At 27.0% G+C, this 19,333-nt stretch overlaps 1 protein-coding gene across 1 annotated transcript in view; it reads left to right on the forward strand.

Moving 5' to 3' along the window:
• The first annotated feature begins 1,902 nt into the window (after window positions 1-1,902).
• The window catches only part of LOC129965988 (uncharacterized), a 112,543-nt gene continuing 95,112 nt past the window's right edge, over window positions 1,903-19,333 (forward strand). The window contains exon 1 of the mRNA XM_056080312.1: window positions 1,903-2,208. The gene's annotated coding sequence lies outside the window, so the exon portion shown is untranslated. The remainder of the gene's footprint in view (window positions 2,209-19,333) is intronic.

Here is a 19,333-nt window from a genome sequence, read left to right on the forward strand (position 1 = left end):
GAGATAATACAGTCATTTATACAAAGCTTTATACAAGTAAGTTTAAATTCTGCTTATGATTCGGTGACTAACATTTTTTTATACTTTGATGAATTGAACATTAAGTATTTTATTAAAGAAAAACGCACGAAGAACTCAAAATAAATTGAAACTTCATGTGATATTTGAATCTGAACAATTTTGTAAGAAGAGAATTTTATAAGTACTGCTCTATAAATGGGCTGCATAATATAAATTTTGTATCAAAAGAACTTAGATAAATCATTTAAGCTTTGATAGTTGAATGCAATTTTAATATAAATATTAACAAAAATGATAGCTGAAAAACTATTAATGTTTTTAAAAAAATAACGTTGTTCAAATTTTGTTGTTGTTGTTCAAAAATGTTGTCCAAAAAATTAATGACACTATAATTCTTAGTGCAGATGCATTCAATCTGATTTTAACCGAAAAAATTATTGGCATTAAAAACACGAGGCAAATTCTCTGTTCTAAAATATGATATCAAACAATTCATTAATGCTTGTTTTACTTTAGAAAAGCAGATTCTATCTATCTCACCAATAGATAAATTTTCTTTCATCTCTTGGTTAAAGTTATAATATTGAATATTATTTTCTGGTGTATATAAACATAAAGGGTAAGGGGAGTGTCCAAAATGGTGTATCAAATGGAAGTATTTAAAAAAATATTGAACTGAGGGATACAATTGCCATATATAATTTGGTACTATACAAATTTTAAGCTATTGCTTTTATTATCATTTGAGTTCATGCCAAAACAAAAATACTAAACGAAATATATACTGTGTGACATGGTATTTTATTGCACACAGAGTCAAATATAATTTTGAATGTGTAAATATATCGATTGCAAGTTTGCCACATAATGGAATTGAATTCATTCCAATTGCTAAAATAAAGATTTTGTTTTTGAAAATCATATTCTTGTGTATTTAAATCATAGAATACAGGGTATCAAAGGCGGGAAAGCCATATATGACCATGCTGCGCCAAGCAGTTGGTAAAATCATAAAGCAAACAATAAAAACACACGTTAAAATATAAAAGCAAAAGTTATCAACATAAAAATGTAAAGAATGACAGTGCCAGCTGTATAATGTTAAGAAATTTTAATGAAACAAAGATACGTAAAAAGCTTTACATCTAAGCAATGTAAAAAGTAAAACATGAACAGAAGTGAAAAAGTACTAAATACAATTATAAAAGCCAATGATTTTTAAAAATTTAAAAAGGTTTGGTTGGAATTTCACTCTAACCACGTCCTGTAAAATTAATGACGATGACTTAAAAAGTTGTGAAGGAGAGAAATTAAAAGGTGGACATTCGATTAGAATATGATTAATGGTAAAATCTACACGACATGTTAGGCACTTCGATGCCACCTCACCAAGAAGGACATGTTTATGCGTTAGCGAGTATGCCTTATACCGAGGTGAGTCAATTTGACATCAACCTCTCGTATTATTGTATTTGAGAGCCCCTGGTCTGAGGGACTCTGAAAACGCACACAATTCGATATGATTCAAATTTCAAAATGTTTTATCTTATAGTGAATCTTTTTTCGATTTGTGTTCACCATGTAACAGAAACAAAGCAACGACATAAAAAATAATCTCTCTCTCTCTCTCTCTTTTTTTTTTTTATCTTGCCAAGTAACTGTTTTTTATCCTCCCCCCCCCCTCGCAGTTAAAAATATCATAAGAAGCATTTGCCTGAATTCTTTACTTCATAAAACCGAGAGGGAATTTCTTGACATTTTACTTCAACTCCATACGTGGCTGAATTAGGAAACGCGACTTTGTCCAACTCGTTATCTTCATCGAGGTGTGCGTTGCTCAAACAGAGCAAAGTCCCGTCTTTCTTTCCCCTGGCGCTGATTATACCAGCCACGACGCCGTTATTTTTCAAACCAACCCCGTCTCAAAATTCACTTCAGGGCCACCCCCACATCTGAGGGGGTGGGTGTAAGTCTCGGACTAAAATTACGAACACTGACCACAGCACTAAACACAATTGAGGAACAGGATGCATACCGTAAGCACGTGAAACTGCTATTATGGTAAACAATCAATCCCGAACGATGGAGTGCAGGTGATAGGTAAGGAGGAATAGAGAGATAACATATCAGTGGGTCTAGATTAGAACCTTGTTGCTGGCATATCATTCAGCGCTTCTGCTGAGCCAGGTAAGAACTTTTTTAATCACAATACTGCTATCTTTTTTGAGCCACGTTGATCTTATCTACTATGCTTAAAAAGAAAGGTTGGGTTAAAATGGCGGCTATTCGCAGTTGTTGGGGTATAGGAACGACGGCCATTTGGATTTTCCGCAGCAATTAAATACATTAATGGAATATAATTGATATTATTTTTTTGAATTTTTTTGTATAACTTCTATTAATGGTCATTGGAGTGTTTTAATCGGTTGACCAGAAATGAAGCAAGATTGATATCTTTTGAATATTTATGTGTGTATCGAACCTTTGAGCTTTAAGTTTTCTTGCAGTTCGTTCATAATATCTTTGCTTCATAACCATAAGAAACATATTTTAATTCAAATTATTATAATTTTTACTTTTATAACTATTTATAGCTATTTTTGTAATTAATTTATGCATGATATTGGCATGCTTATATAAGAGATAAACTCCTTTGACATTGATACATAAATGTTTCATAACATACTGAAATTAGTACTTCAGTATCGAATAATTTATACGATTATAAAAGATTAAATTATTCATAAATATGAATTTGTTCCTCATTTATGTTATTAAAGTGGCAATTACATACAGTTTTGCTATACCAGAGCATTGCTTTTGAGTTACTTATTCATGAAAAGAATCAATTCTTCTGTTTTAATTATTTTATAACCTCTGTCATAAGCAAAATAATATTCCTATTCTGTATTTGTCATATATACAAAAAGTTCTTTTTTTTAAATTTTTATAATTTATTACTAGCTTTTGTGATCTTAAAAGGATGAAGTATTTAGCCAGCATGTATAAGGGTGTAAAAATTAATTATGTATTTTCAGTTTAGTGGATATAATTTAGATAAGTTGGAAAATTATGTCACTATAGCTAAATTTAATTGCTTAAAATTACGAAGTAACAGTTTGAAATATATACAAACCTATACATGGTACTTTATATTTCTTTAATTATACGATTTCATATACCAAATATATTTATACTTATTTATGAAGATATTTTTAAAAAGTATCTATAGTTTTCAGCAAATAATATTATTTGATTATATGTATTTTTATACATTCAAAGCACATAATTCCTCTTGCTATCAGTATTAAATCATAATGAATGTGTAAATAAAAGTGTTTCGCAATTTATCAAATTTATCAAATAATGTTTTTACATTCTCAGTAATTTAAATTATCCATACATACATCATTGTAGTTTCTAAAGCACATTTGAACATTTTTAGTTGCAATGGCAATAAAAGCTATTGGGATTATTTAAATTAATTTAATCTAAAGCATAAATTTCTATATTATTACTTAAAATCTATTTCCATAGGAAATATTTATATCAATTTTTCTATCTCAGAATTATGATGGTGCATACCCAATTCAAATCTTGTTCTATGTACATATTCTTTCAAAACATATGTTTGAAAGTACATACAATATTTTCTGTATAAAATATGACAAAAAAATGGTGTAAATCTTATTTACCAAGAAAAATGGTTTTGAATTAATATAAATTACTTGTGGTGATAAATAATTCCTTTAATTAATTTTTAGAGGAAATTGTTAGAGTATTTATACATCAATTATTTATTTTTAGAAAGGCGAAAGATTTTATTTAAATATTCACATCTAAATTAGAAATTAAAGTATCATTTTATATCCCCTTGCAACCTTTTTTCTCAAAGATAAAAGCTCTTGAATTATGAAATAAATTGGCACATTTGGAATTCAGAATAAATAAGCAGCATTACTACATGAATGAAAGATTCATTTCGTGAAAGACAGTATCCCATGAAAGATTATTGATTATTCTATATCTAGAAATATAAAATAGAATATCTAGAAATAAGAAATAAATTGGCATATTTGGCATTCAGAATAAATAAGCAGCATTATTACATGAAAGATTCATTCCTTGAAAGATCATTGATTATTTATACCAAATTTTTTTGATGTTTGATATTTATTCAGCATCTGTTGCTGAATTTAGATTTTAATACAGAATGTATTAATCATCTGGTAAGATTAGCTTTATTGTTCTGGTCTCAATTGGGAAACAAAGATCTTCAGTTTCATAAAAAAATCCCTGCTATTTTTAGCATATATCTCCATTCCATAGGGTGGTTGACTGCTGACATGAAACTCGTTACTCGTGCTCTGCATTTTGTGATGATGACTATGTAATTGGATAAACGTGGAAGAAGTTAGGGTTTAATGGGGCAAGAATTGCTCCAAACATATGATAAATATGTCACTGAATGGTAGAGCTGTCGAAAGGTAATGTTAAGGAACTCACTTCTTCCGTAACGTTTTGCTTTAACAAATTTAAAATCGTCTGATGGTTTAAATTGTGAAACACGCAGTCATTAAATTTTGATTTCTTAACAGAGAAATCTAATTCTCTTGACATCCTTTTTGACATCTACTTTGTTCTATATAATTAAGCAGGGAAAAACTTTCTCTTTATTAAGATATTTATTACAAAACTTTTTAATTACTGATACATTTTTTCCTCGCTATGATAAAGAAAGATCTAAAAGGTTTAGGTTGAAAAGGAGGCCAAATAACTCTAAGATATCATGTTTCTTCAATTTCTTATTGCTTAAGATGCACGTACACGTTTCCAGTTGTATCTTCCATAGCAAAAAATGTTCGCACCGAAATGAGGTTGCGAAAAAATATTTTCTGCCAAAAATTGGAGAGCGAAAAAAAAAAAAAAAACTCAAAAGAAACTTGATTTAAATGGTTTTTATTCATTCACGTACAATCGATATCAAGCAAATATGTCCTTTGTTTATACAGATATTTTTACAAAAGAAAAAAAAAATATTTTTTGAAGAAAATTTTGAAAATATTTCTGGTAATTAATAAAAGAAACACATGCTGTTGTTAGGATTTACACAATAATAGTGAAATAATAAAATTAAAATTCCTTGTAATAAAAAAGTCTATACCGAAAGAATCTGGGAAACTATCTTCTTATACTACAAAACGAATCATCATTTGTAACAATTGATGAGTTTTTGTTTTATTTCAAATATCCAAGGTGTCTTCATTTATAATGAACCGAGATACATAAATTGCAGCTTTTATAATACGATTAAAAAAAACTATGCAATTAACTAAAAGAAATGGCTTTATATCGATGGGTTTTGAATTTTTTTGTATTTCCCACTCTATACATTTGAATACAGGAGAATTTGTAATGACTATTCAATAATTTACTGGGAGGTTAGACGTACATAAATATTATACAGGAACAGATAGTCAATATGTCGTCACAAATCCAATGTACGGCTATTATTGTACTGTAATCAATATACTATAATCACTGTGACACTAAAGCCGCTTTGACTATGAAGAGGTGAAAAGGACAAGATATCGATTATTTAAGTAAGAATATCTGTCGAGGGAACATAACTATTGGGTTATTTCCTCTAAGAATCTTCTGATATCAACTCTCATTGCCTATAAATATTGAAAGCTGACAGCCTCCCTGAATGCTAACTCCAACTTAACATGTGTAAGATGGGTAACTACACTAAAAAGTAGATTTTTTGCCAAATTTCGAAATTTTTTTTTTTAATATTATTAATGTTTGAACAGTTTTCTGTATAAAACCGTTTGAATTTTGTTTCTAAATATATATTTTTTTAAGTTACACTGATTTTTATATTTGCAATTAAATACGTTTTGATGCTGTTTTACATCCTTAGATGCTATTCTCACAAATTCTAATCTTTGATAGAATTTTCTTACGAAAAAAACCTCATAAATTAAAATTTAATGTATTTTTTTAATTTAATATAATATTTTCTTAATATGTTTCTACAGTTCCTGAATTATAGAATAAATAATCTATTCCTTTAGAAATATTTTATAGTTATTTTAGCGCTTCCCAATGTGAAAAAATGGGAATTTCGTGTTATTTATATAGAAATATTTAAATAATAGATGGATTATTTTTTTAATTCAGGAATTAGATAATATATTTTTAAGCTCTATACAGAATTTTAAGTAAATCATTTGATAAACCTCTAAACTTGTAGATTTTTGCTTTATGCCTCTTTTGGGCAAAAAAAAAAAAAAAAAAAAAAATGCCCTTTTCCCAATTTTTAAAAACTTTTCGACGCTGAGCTGTTATATGTTGGCTTCAAAGAAATTTTCCAATGTTTTTCATACAAATATTCAAAAATATAATTATTTTCGAACGTTTTTCAAAAAATTCATCGCTAATGTAGTCACATACTTAAGTAGTGTTATGCTCCATGTTACCTTATTACTTGTGATTTTACAAATGTTCATATAAGAGTCAATTATGAGCAACTACTCCATTTGAAAATTTAGATATGCCAACATTGCTAGAAAACTTGCTTGTTGTTTAACTATCATATTCTTTAGTAATGGTAAAGTGTGGTTCCTTCCTTCTTATGTTTTTACGTCTTTTTTCTTCGTCTTTCTTTCTTCATTTCTTTTTTGACTTTCTCGGAAATTACAGAAAAAATATTCAGGAATAATTTGCATAAGGATTAATTTATATAGGTATCTCTATCTTTTTTCAATTCCTACTATTAGTTTACATTCTCTCTATATATATTTATATATCTTGTTCAAATTTTCAGTCGTTAATAAAATACTTTTTATTCATCCACACAAGTTCAAATACAATTTTTTAAACTTGTAGTGTGTGACACTTGATGTTAATACAGTTTTTCCAAATATTCATTCATTAATTATTAAATTTAATTAATTTTTAATACATTAAATAGAGTTTTAGCAGTTTGTAATGAAAATTTAAATTAACAGGCAGTAGTTCAATCGGTAAAATGCAAGGATTTCAGCAGTTTTCACGTGAAGCCGAAGGATGCGATTTCAATTCTTGCGAAAGTAGGAATTAACTTAATTTTATATATATATATATATATATATATATATATATATATATATATATATATATATATATATATATATATATATATATATATATATATATATATATATATATATATATATACAAAGGGGAACACATACACACACAAAGAACTAAATCTTTTCATTTGTATTTTAAGATTCAGTTGTCTGATTTAAATTTTCTTCAACCATTTTATCTTTCAAATCTTTCTTTTTTCAAAAAAGACTTTTAATTTCGTACATTTCAAATACCGAAATTTAATAAATTTATAAGAACAAATAAGATTACTAAAAATAAATTAATAAATGCAAAAAATTAACCTTTAAAAATGTTTTGGGCTTAATTTGTCTATATATTTTATTAACATTGGTTTATATTAGTGATATAAATTAATATTATATATGATATTTATTATATTATAAATATCAGTGATATATATTAATATTATATATATCAGTAATAACATGCACATAAAAAATTTATTTTATATCATAGTAACGGATATGAAGATAAGTTCTATTATCAAAATAGGGAATTTTATTGCTATAAGATATTTGCAAAGGTATTATTAAAATATCTATAAAAATTTAAAGCAGTTAGGAAAAAAATTTTATGCAAATGAAATTCATATGACTGAAAATTTTATTTTTATTATATTATTACTCTAATTTTAAGGTGTTGAGAAAGATTTTGTGCAATATTACAATATAAAATTATTGATTAAAAATGATAAAATTTTGATTTTAATTAGAAACCTAAAAAAATATTTTAAAAACTTATTTAGTAAGTACCAATTATTAAGTAACTATGTGCATGAACTGGTATTATTTCCATAACGAAAAAAATTAATCTGGAAATAATTAAATTGCATAACATGATCGTTTCGACACTTGGAAATAAACAGAAAGAAAATATATACTCAAAATTTTATTTGTATTATCATAAAATTTTGCAAATAATTTCATTATAATTTATTTATAAATAATTCAATTTAATTAATAAAAATTATTCAAGAACTCAATTGTTAGCAACCTAGCTTTCTTAAGCATATAATTTTAAAATAATGATTTAATATTAATTTATACTCTTAAGATGTACAGGTTTCATAGCTTATTTGATTTTAAATGGCTCGCTATTAAATGGAATCTGTATATTTGTTGAAAGTCGCTTTTTGTATGTATCGTATCGTTTGTATGTTTTGTATGTATCTGTGACAAATGCAAACAAATGTTCACTTGAGAAAAGGGACGCATGCACAACGGCGTGATACCTGTGAAGACTTAGTCTGAGCTGATAACAGTTTTGTGTTTTTTAAACAAATGTTAAAAAGGTTTTTGGCCTTCATCCAATATTTTTAAATTCTTTTTTAAAGTTTTTGCACATCTCAATGTGGAGATTTTTACTGTATCATAATTTTGGCATCCTATGTTTTACTATACAGAAAGTATGTCCAGTTTGATTGAAAACTAGTAACTAATTTCTAAGTCGTTAAGCCCTATCGGAATAAGGCTTTAATTGACGTAAATATTATTGTATTCCTATTAAGTATTCTTACGAAAAAAATTACGATATTTAGATTTTTAAACAACCAAATTAATTATTTTTAATAAAATATTCTCAACACACTAATATTTTAAAACAAAAATATTTCCACTATTTTGCTGCAAAACTTGGTCGAGTTCTGAATAGTTGAATAACATTAAAATTATTATTTCTATATTGTTTCGACTATTGCATCAAGGAAGATTTCCGGTCAATAAGCAGTGACTAATCAACCAATCTGATCGAGTCATGAAGCTTTGAAATCACTATTTCAGACGATTTCGATTGTTGTATCAAAGAAAATTATTCAATCAATTTGTAGAAATTACTTAAGGAGGAACTGTAATTGGCTTGTAACAATAGAATTCAATTAAATTCGGTCAGTTTTATTCGTAGAAAATTTCTGGTTACATTTTTTGGAGATTTAATAATATTTATTATATTCGTAATGTAATAGATATGACCGTTAAAATAAATAGACTAATATATAAATATGACAGTTAGACTAATGTAATAGATATGACCATTAAAATAAATAGACTAATGTATAAATATGACAGTTAGACTAATGTAATAAATATGACTGATAGAATAAATAGACTAATGTAATAAATATGGCCGAATTGGGATTATATAAAACTTAAGATTTCATTAATTTTAAGCAATGCAATAATGGATTCAAGCAATATACTCTTCAAATGATTTAGAAAGTACCAATTATAAACTTTTTTTCGCTGTTCATTAGTTCATGTATTCTTGTTACATATTTTCATTTTATTTTATCTACATTTTATTCGGTATTCCAAAAAATGTAATATATTTTAGTAAATTAATTTCTTTTATTTTTATTTCCTGCTAAATTTTTAAAATAATCCCTTAGAAATATTTTTTTTTATATTTAAATCCTAAATTTTATCCTATAATTTATCAGAAATAAGAATAGCACGCTTAATTTGGCTTACTTTAAATGCTATAATTGTTAGCATATATTACTTAAACGTTACATTTTAAATAATGTGAGTTACCTTCAAGTACCAAAAGATGGCGATACCTTATCACCGCATCTTATCTCAGATAATGGTGAGAAAATTTTTATCTTTCGCGCTGTGTTGCAGAATATGAATTACGTTTACTCAAGGAAATAATTATTCTTTGGTTCTGTTAAAGTTTCACTAATTTGAAAACTTCATTAAAAAATCTCTGAAGCTTTCTTAAATTTTAAATATTTCTTTTGTTCAACAATTGTATACTCTTTAAAGGGACTGCTTAAATCAGCTAGTTATAACCTTATTTAGAGAATATTTTCACACTAACTTTTTAAAAATTCATTAATTTTGTTGGTTAATTAGCTAATTTTAAAGAATTTAATTAAATTTTGTTGATAAGCTATTTCAGTTTTCCTTTCTATTGATTTTTCGTTAATTAATGTTTTACTTCTTATTTGCTTTCATCATATATTGGTGCAGCATGTCCAAGTTTGGTTCTGAAAAAATTCCAAAATGCGCATTAGAATTTCAATTTCGAAGTCTCACCAAGGTTTTGGAAGCAAAATGGTCTGACTTCATTTCCTTACAGTTTCTCGGATAAACGAAATAATGCAGTCATGATAGAATTTTCTTTTTAACTTGCTTCTGTGATATTCATTTTCTTGTAAATGCATTACATCACAAAAAAGCAAATTGTTTCACAAAATTTTAACATCAGCAATAGACTTAATCTTTTCCTTGGAAAAGTGTAATTTGTATTCTGCAACACAGAGCAAAATATAACATTTTTCTCATCATTATCTGAGATAAGGTGTGGTGATAAGGTATCGCCATCTTTTGGTACTTGAATGTAACTCATATTATTTATTTAAAATGTAGCATTTAAGTTAAATGGGTTTATAAATATATTTTTTTAAATAAAAGCATACATTGAGGTTAAACATAATGTTCCTATTTCTGATTAAATTTCTAGAATAAGACCGAAATTTCTTTGAAATTAAAATAATTCGAGGTAAATTTGGGCTATTATTATAAAGAAAAAAAGAAATTTCCAGATTATTTAAAATTTAGAAAAAATATAAAAGAAATGATGATTTATATTTATAATATATTAAACTGAGATAAAAATAAAAATGAACAGATATGATAAGAAAGTATAGATTAATGGTCAGCAAAAAAAAAAAAAATTATAATAGCCAATTTCTAAATAGTTAGAGATAGACATATGTTTCCAAATGGAAAAATGCTTCAAGTCCTATGAAGAATGGCGTTTTGTCAAAAATATACTTGTAAAAAATGACGAAATTTAAAGTTTTATACAGTTTCGGTTATATTAGTCATATTTAATGCATTGAATATTTTTGATATTCTAGAATTATTAAACAAACAAACAAACAAAAATTCTTCCCTTTTTCGAATAAAGATGACTGAAATAAACTAAATTTCATTATTTCAAACCAATCACAATCGCCGTCAGTTGATGGGATGATGTTCCTTGAAGCAGTAGTCGAAATAATTTAAAGTAGACCAAAATAATGATATTCGGAGCTTCATAATTCGATCAGTTTTGATCGCAGAATAGTGAAACTTTCATTGCTTAAAATGTCAGTGTGTCGAGAATATTTTGCTAAAAATGATTAATTAAATTGCTTAAAAGGCGTAATTTAGCAATTTTTTTCAGACGTACATTTATTGACTCAAATGGCATAAAATATAAAGGTTTAAGTCATTTAAAGCATTTTTATATCTGATGTATATATATCAATCTCTAACGTTGTAGAAATTAGCTATTCAGTCACGATTAGAATGGGGCATCGTTTATCTCTTATCTCTATTAATAATAAAGATGAATGTGAGTGCTGATTTTCTGCTACACACTTTGGTGAATGAAAATGCACATCTCGGAACGATTTTTTTTAAAAAAAAAATGATAATTGGGATTTTAATTAAAAGTTAAACGAAATTTTGACATTTTTCTGCTATAGCTTTCGAAAATGTCCATTCAAAATTAGAAGACTATCTTTTTAACAAGTTAGTGCGGAATTTATTTTTGAAAGTCCTTAATTTTTTTAATATTTATTTATTTATATTTTTTAAAGTCTTCAGCGATGAGGCAAATACACTTTGAGCGAAATACAAATGGCTGCATAACAAATTTTGCAAATAATAATAGTAATAATAAAACGAATAAGATTTCATTTTTATTAGATAAAATATTACATTTTGTTTGCTCCAAAGTGAAGATTCGAATTGACGTGTATACACATTGAACGCACTTAACTAGTTAATGATACGAAATCTTGCCATATAAATTCTTTTCTATCTTTAATTATGTTTTAAGAACTTATGCTTATTTTACAACAATATATTTCATCATTAAAATAAAGCTGAAATCATTTTATTTACTGGAACTATTATTTCGTCCTGGTATTTTTCTTTGTTGATAATCATGATTTGACGATTCGTTGTATTTTTACTAGTTTTAATTTAAGGCATGCTTTTAATAAATTTTTTGAAAATTTGTTTTACTTAACTTTAAGATTTAGAAAATTTGTTTTATAGATTTTAAGGTTTAATTCCAGAACCACCATGAGGAAGAATATTTAATTTTAAAAAAAAATTCTTCCCCTCCCCTTTAAAAGAATTTTTTTTTCAATTTTAAATATTGCTGCTCTTTTCTTTAAAGCAATTGAATGTACAAAAATATAAAAAGTAAATTAGGGAATGCATACCACAATGTACAGAATGTAGTAAGATACATAGTGTTTTTTTAAGTGTCTATTGAAATTTGAAATTGAAGATAAACTTACAAAAATATTTAAATGAATTTTTGGCAATCCTTAATTTTACGAAATCAACTTGTTCGCCAAAGGCGATTAATACGGAATATATTATAGATTACCGAAATTGGTTAAAATAAAAATGTTTTAAATGAAAATTAAAATTTTTTTTAAAAAAAAACTATATAAAAAGTTATAAATATTAATAACCCTTTTACCACTGTTTAAAAAAAGATAAAATCACATCGGTGTCAAGAAAGTAATATTAAGAGAGCCTGACTCAAAAAGCATTGATGATTCAATCCTACAAGGGGTATGAAAAATTATCTATACAATCAAAATTTAAAAAAATAATTAAAAAGAGAAAACTTATAAGTGACCAATTAATACGATTAATGCGGTTAAACACCTCAAAATACACACAAGATCACTGGATTTGGTATCGCCAATTTAATGTCAATGATAATCTAAAATTAATGGGACACCGCTTTTCAAGAACCTTATGTTTCTTCCCAGGACTTCCAATACATCGAAAATTCTATCATTCCTCATATCAACGTTCTCGATTTCATTTGTAACTTTATCTATCCTAAGAACTAAATTGAAAAAAGAAGAAAAAGTTGCTTTCTCATTTTTCAGATTAAAAAAAATTGTAGAAAATTAGTCGATTTTAAAGTCACAATTAATTTTAATAGTAAAAAGGGAGAAACTTATGATTTGAAAATAAATTCAATTCCTGATATTTTATTGCTCCCAAATGAAATTAGAAAAGTATTTTATATCTGTCACCGAGAAAGATCAACATTATACGATGATACGATACGATGTTAAATATGTCAGTGAAAGTCTGAATATTAGATTTTATTTTTATAAATTCACTGGTTTATATTAGCCAGCACAATGAAGTTCTGGTGAGAGCTGAAACGAGAAGCCAAGAAAACACATTCATAGAGGCGAACATAACAATTTAAGTTGTTATAATACATAACATAAGTTGTTACAATACATAACATATATGTAACTTAACGTATATGCGGTTTATGATGTACTATTTGTTTTAGATTCAATAATACATTTACATGTCTTGTTACTTAAGCTTTCCCCTATCTCGATTCAATCTCTACTACTATTCCTGTGAGCGACGTAAAGAAACGTATTAAAATGCTTCTTTATTCTAAATAGCAGAGACAGTGGGACTTGGATACAAACAACAAACTTCAAGTTATCAAACCCCATGTGTAACCTTGGCCCTCATTAGAGAACAGAAAAGCAGATGCTGTTTTAACTCGTGTACGCATTGGACACACTAGATTCACCCATATTCACTTGTTGCTAGCCACTGTGTTCGCAATGTCATTGATAAATGTCTGCCCAACAGATCATTTCAGATTGCGCACATTTCAATGCTTAGAGTTAACAATTTCGTCGAAAGTCTTGCACTCCATTATCTTTCTTGATAAGATATTTCATGTCCAACTTTCCATTTTTAAAGTTTTATCCATTTATCTGAATCTTGATTACATTTTAGCACTCCCTCTATTCCCTTCGATGAGTGTTTTAAAATTATATAATTTCATTTATTGTTTGGCGCAACATAGTCAACAACATGGTTCTTGCGCCAAAAAACCCCCAAACAAATCAAATCAAATTAAGCTTTCCCTTATTTTGATATATATATCATTATATGTTTCTATAATAATGATTTAAAAAATTGCAGAAATTGTCGATATAAATAAGAAATAAGGATATTTAGTTAGTATTTTCAGTATACATCAAACACCGATGAAAATTTTGACATTCACTAAAAAAATGTAGATATTTTGGAGATATTGGTCTATCTTGGTATCATACACACTTTCAATCCTACATTGTGGAGTCTGAAGGTCATGTTGCTCAAAATCATACACTATTTATTGGAAATAGACGGACATTATGTGTTTAATTGCACTGAGTAAAGTTCACATGGTATCATATGAAATATCTTTATAGCCAGGAGCTAAAATTCTTCAAATGACCTGATGTCTGTTGTGTAACTATTTCAGATTAACAAGGCTTTTCTAAACTAATCTTATCTGAGTAACTTAGTTTCGCGTTGATAAGTCAATGTTTTCCTCGAATGAAACTGTGTCGGGACTTATGGAAATATTGGTCTCCGATGCAAATGGAAATATTAGTCTCTGTTTTAAATATAATTATTCAGAAAGAAGGAGATGATTTGAAATATTTATTTCTAATGAATGAAAAATAGATAGAGATACGTCAATATATCACTGGATAGAGAAAAGCTCAAAATGTTTTCTATGCATTTAACATGAGTTCTTTTATAATGCTACAAACATCGAATTGGGACTCCATTTCTTGACACACGTGAAGTCTGATCCATGTTTGTTGAAATCGACACTGAACCAATTAAATTTTACAAATATGGTAGAGTCGTAGACATAGGTTAAATATTCCAAATTCTTTGCTCCCAACTCTTTGCTATTCCAAACTCTGCTTGTGGATATCTTATGGTTAAGTTTGAAAACATTTTGTATTTACCCAATATTTTCATTTGACGTACGAAGACCGTCAGTATTCTTCCCTTCACATATTCAGCAATATACTAAGAATTTCTTATACAAACTCTAATTCTGATGTAATCCAATACAATTATGGCGAAATATTTTTTTTTACTTGCAACGAAACGAAAGCTGCATTCCACCAATGGATTCACTCTTTTTATGCTGAGGCACACAAGATAAATTATTTAAAGGTATCGCCATTTTCTCTTGACAAATAACAGTTCTGATTTTGCTGAATTATTTGTGTGCAGAAATTAAAGATTTGAACTTTTTTTCTAATCATCTACGTCTCTGTTTACTGTCGTTCATGAGAAGTAAATTTTTAAAATCTGCTCCTCTTATTGAACAACCATGTATGTTAATAATTAGATTGAAATTCACAAATACACTTCCTGCTTGAGGAAGTTGAAAAGAAACAAGTGATGGTCCTTTTCAAATTTTGATAGTCCTTTCAAAAATTCGTGCTAATCCTGTTATATTTTCTTCGAAAGATATTTTAGGATGATCCGGAAGGTCCAAGTACTAAACAACTGATAAAATTCAAACTTTTTATATTCATATTTCAATGTAATTCTTGAATTGTACCTCTATTTAAAATGATTTTTGTTGAATTTCTAAAATTTTAATATTTTTCCAACGCGTTTTGTAAATTTGCACTAATAGCATTAACTAACATCATTTTGATTTTGCTAAAGACGTTATCTTATTTTGGTTTTAATGATTAGTTTTTAGGATTTAGTAGCTTTTCTTCATATCTTCTCATTTTGCAGTTTTAGAATTACTGAAGGGATAAGTTTAATTTAGAATAAACATAATTTCCAATTTAAATAATCGTTAAGATATGTCATTACATTCGGGAGGCATTTTTTGAAAAACGGCAAAACACTTTTTTTTTAATATTTGCATAAAAAAAATTGTAAAAATATCTATGAAACCAAAATATACTAGTTAAATGGCATTAGGTTTCTAAAAAATATAAAAAAGCTTTTTATGGCTAAAAACAGGTATAAGGCAAAAATCTTCTAGTTTAGAGATTAATGAAAAAATTTGCTTAAAATTTTGCAGATAATTTCATTAATATATTATCTAGTTCCTGAACTAAAACATAAGCTGCATTTCTAGAATTCTTTAAATATTGAGGTTCTACTGATAAATAAAACTAAATTTTCAATTTTTATTTCACATTGTGAATCCCTAAAATAACTATAAAATCTTCCTAAATGAATAGATTACTTATTTCTTTGATTATAAACTGCAGAACCTATTGAAAAATTCTTATACCAAAATTGAAATAAAAATATTCATTAGATTTTCATTTATGAGATTTTTTTGTAATATAATTCTACCAAAGATTACAATTTGAGAAAATCGTATCTTAAAATGTAAAATAACATTACAAGGTATCTCATTGCAAATATAAAAATCAGTGTAACTTCCCAAAAATAGACTCCGGAACAAAATTCTAACGGTTTTACAAAGAAACCCGTTCGATGATTAACATTATTAAAGAAGAAATTCATAATTTCGTAAAAAATCGACTTTTCAATGTTTAAGTTTAAGTAGTTACTTATAATCTTATAACGTTATAAATCTTTTACCAAAACCTTATAAAAATGTTTTAGTACCTCTATTTCAAAATATATATTCAAAATAACTGCTATTTAAATCTCCCTTTTAAATTTTTGATAGATCATCTTAAATGTGAACTAGTTAGTTGTCTTTAATAAGAAGAAATCAAAAAAAAAAAAAAATTTAGATATATTTTCTGCAAAGCAACTATGAGTAATGGTACAGTTGACATTGTTATGAAATGTAATTTGCATTTCATGTCAGTAGAAAGATCACCAGTCCAAGGTTTGCAAATCATGTCTATAAATGAAAGTCCTTAAAGATGAAAATAAACATCGTCTTCGGAGCTTAGGAAAGAATAATCTTTATCTGAAAACAAATAGAAAAGGGAAGCTGTGGCTGATAGTAAACAACTTCATTTCAAAATTTATTCGGGTATTTAACTCTGTATAATTTCTCAGAAGATATTTCAGATACTTTAGGGAAATAAAAGAATGTAAATATTTTTTTTAAAAAAATTTCTTCCCAAATTAGAATAACTGATTTTTCTCTGACAATTTAAGGATTAACTTCGGTTTAAGCTACTTTTAAACATCAGAAAAAGGCCCTTCCATCTGCCGAGGCCAAATTTTCTTGCCTTTATTTTTCATAACATGTGAAGATCTCCCAACTTTTTTTTCTACATCTTGCCACTACGCTTTTTCCCGACAAATTTCTCATTTGGGATAATATTATTATATTTCAAAAACTGCCTGTAACTGGTTACTACAGCCTTATTATAATAAACACTCTTCTTTCGAAAATAATTATACAGCTTCAGTTGAAACACATTATTTTCAAGGTGTTAAATTTGATTAATTGAAATAGTGAAAGAATTCAAAGAAACATTTTGTCCAAAATGCTGAGTCCCCCAAAATTTTTTAAAGCATTGGAAATTCGAGAAAATTAAGTGATCAAATCCATGGTACTATGGGTCTTCATTCCTTTGAGAGACATGCTTCAAAAGATGTTAAATGAAATGGTTAAATTAAAAATCATAAAACCAGTAGATGAAGCTTTTGACTTTTGTGCTTAATGTCTTGATGTGTTCATAAAGTCTAATTAGCAAGGATAATTAGAAGGTGATCCAGAAAGATTTTAAAGCTGAAATCATTTGTGACGATAATGAAAGTAAAAATATTTTATCAATGTCCGTGTATATATGTGACATATATCTATATATATGCCAAATAATATTCAGAAATCAGTAAGATAATTTATGAAGATTATAAAGAATTGCCCCAATGTCTTTCAAGAGTAAAAGTTAATAATTGCTGTTTCAGTCTTCCAAATCAAATTCAAAACATGATTTCTTCTTATGATTTATGTATCTAATAGGAAAGCTATCAAAAGAAAGGAACTATAAATTAAATCAGATTATACTGAACATTCTTCACATAGAATATTTTCATATTTCGCTAAAAAAGGAAAGAAAATAATATGCCATACCTACAGATTATTTTCCCAGACTTTGTGAATTAATTTTGCTTGAAAATTGAAACAAATATTTTTTTTAATTGCTGTCGTTCGGATAAAAAGTAATTAAGTCTAAAATGTTCTATTTTGCGATATATTCTTCGATTTCATCTCTAATTAATTCTCTATAATCTGATATAATTTGTTAACTCTTTTAACTGTTCGTTGCTAAATAACATATGCCAGTATTTTACTTCATCTTATAGGTATTTAATCATTAGGTAAAAGTCGCTAAATTCATTTAGTGATTTCTGACAGATTCATTAAAATGTGAACTGATAAAATAATGTGAAAATGTGAACTGATTGTCTTCTGCTGCTATAAATGAAGTGATAATTGTTTTCTGTAGCTTTTGAAGGTGGACATTGGCTGCCAGTTAACCACAAATAATTAATAATATAATGGAAGAAGCTGTATGTGAAATTTTGAAGAAAAGGTTATATGAACTCTTTGTACACAAAACAAAATACAATCCAAGCAGATGATAAAGAAAAGCTCAAAGAGGCATACTAAGAATACAAACGATGTTAAAAGGAAGTAATTGAGAGCAAGTCATTTGGCAGAGAAAGACAGATGATAAAAGTTTCGTTTGATCTTTAGATTAGGGATTGCAATATCGGACCAAAAGTTCAATACAGGTATTCGGTATTTTTTAGATCTTAATACTGGGATACCGGTTTTAATACCGGTATTAAAAATTTTAGAAAAAAGAAAGAAAACACAGGTGTTTCTTTATTTTATTTGCCAGTTTTATTATAAACATCACAAAAAATGATTTGTAACTTATAAATTATAAGAGTATATAAAGAATCCCAGAAAAGTAAAGGAACATTTTATTTATTTAAATCACAAAAAAGTGTAAATACCACTATTCAGTCTGTGTTACTATTACAACTTTTTGAAATGTGATCTTAAAAAACGTAATGCATTAATTGTACTGTCATTAAAGATCTGGAACGTAATTTTGTGCAAAAATGACCAGCTACCGAAAACGCTCTTTCGGCGTCTACGCTAGTAGGTGGTACTGTTAGCAATGCGCGATATACTTTTTCCAAGTATTTACCTCTAAATCCCTCATCTTCAAATAAATTGATTTCTCGTCGGATGGTTTTGAATATAACTGATTTCTGTATTTTGGTTTGTTGAAATTTTTTTACTTATCGCTAATTCTAATTTTTGTTAAAGAGACAATTCCTTTTCACTATCGATATTAGTGTCATCATAATCTTCGATA

The sequence above is a fragment of the Argiope bruennichi genome, chromosome 4 (assembly GCF_947563725.1).
Source record: "Argiope bruennichi chromosome 4, qqArgBrue1.1, whole genome shotgun sequence".
Classification (NCBI taxonomy): Eukaryota; Metazoa; Arthropoda; class Arachnida; order Araneae; family Araneidae; genus Argiope; species Argiope bruennichi.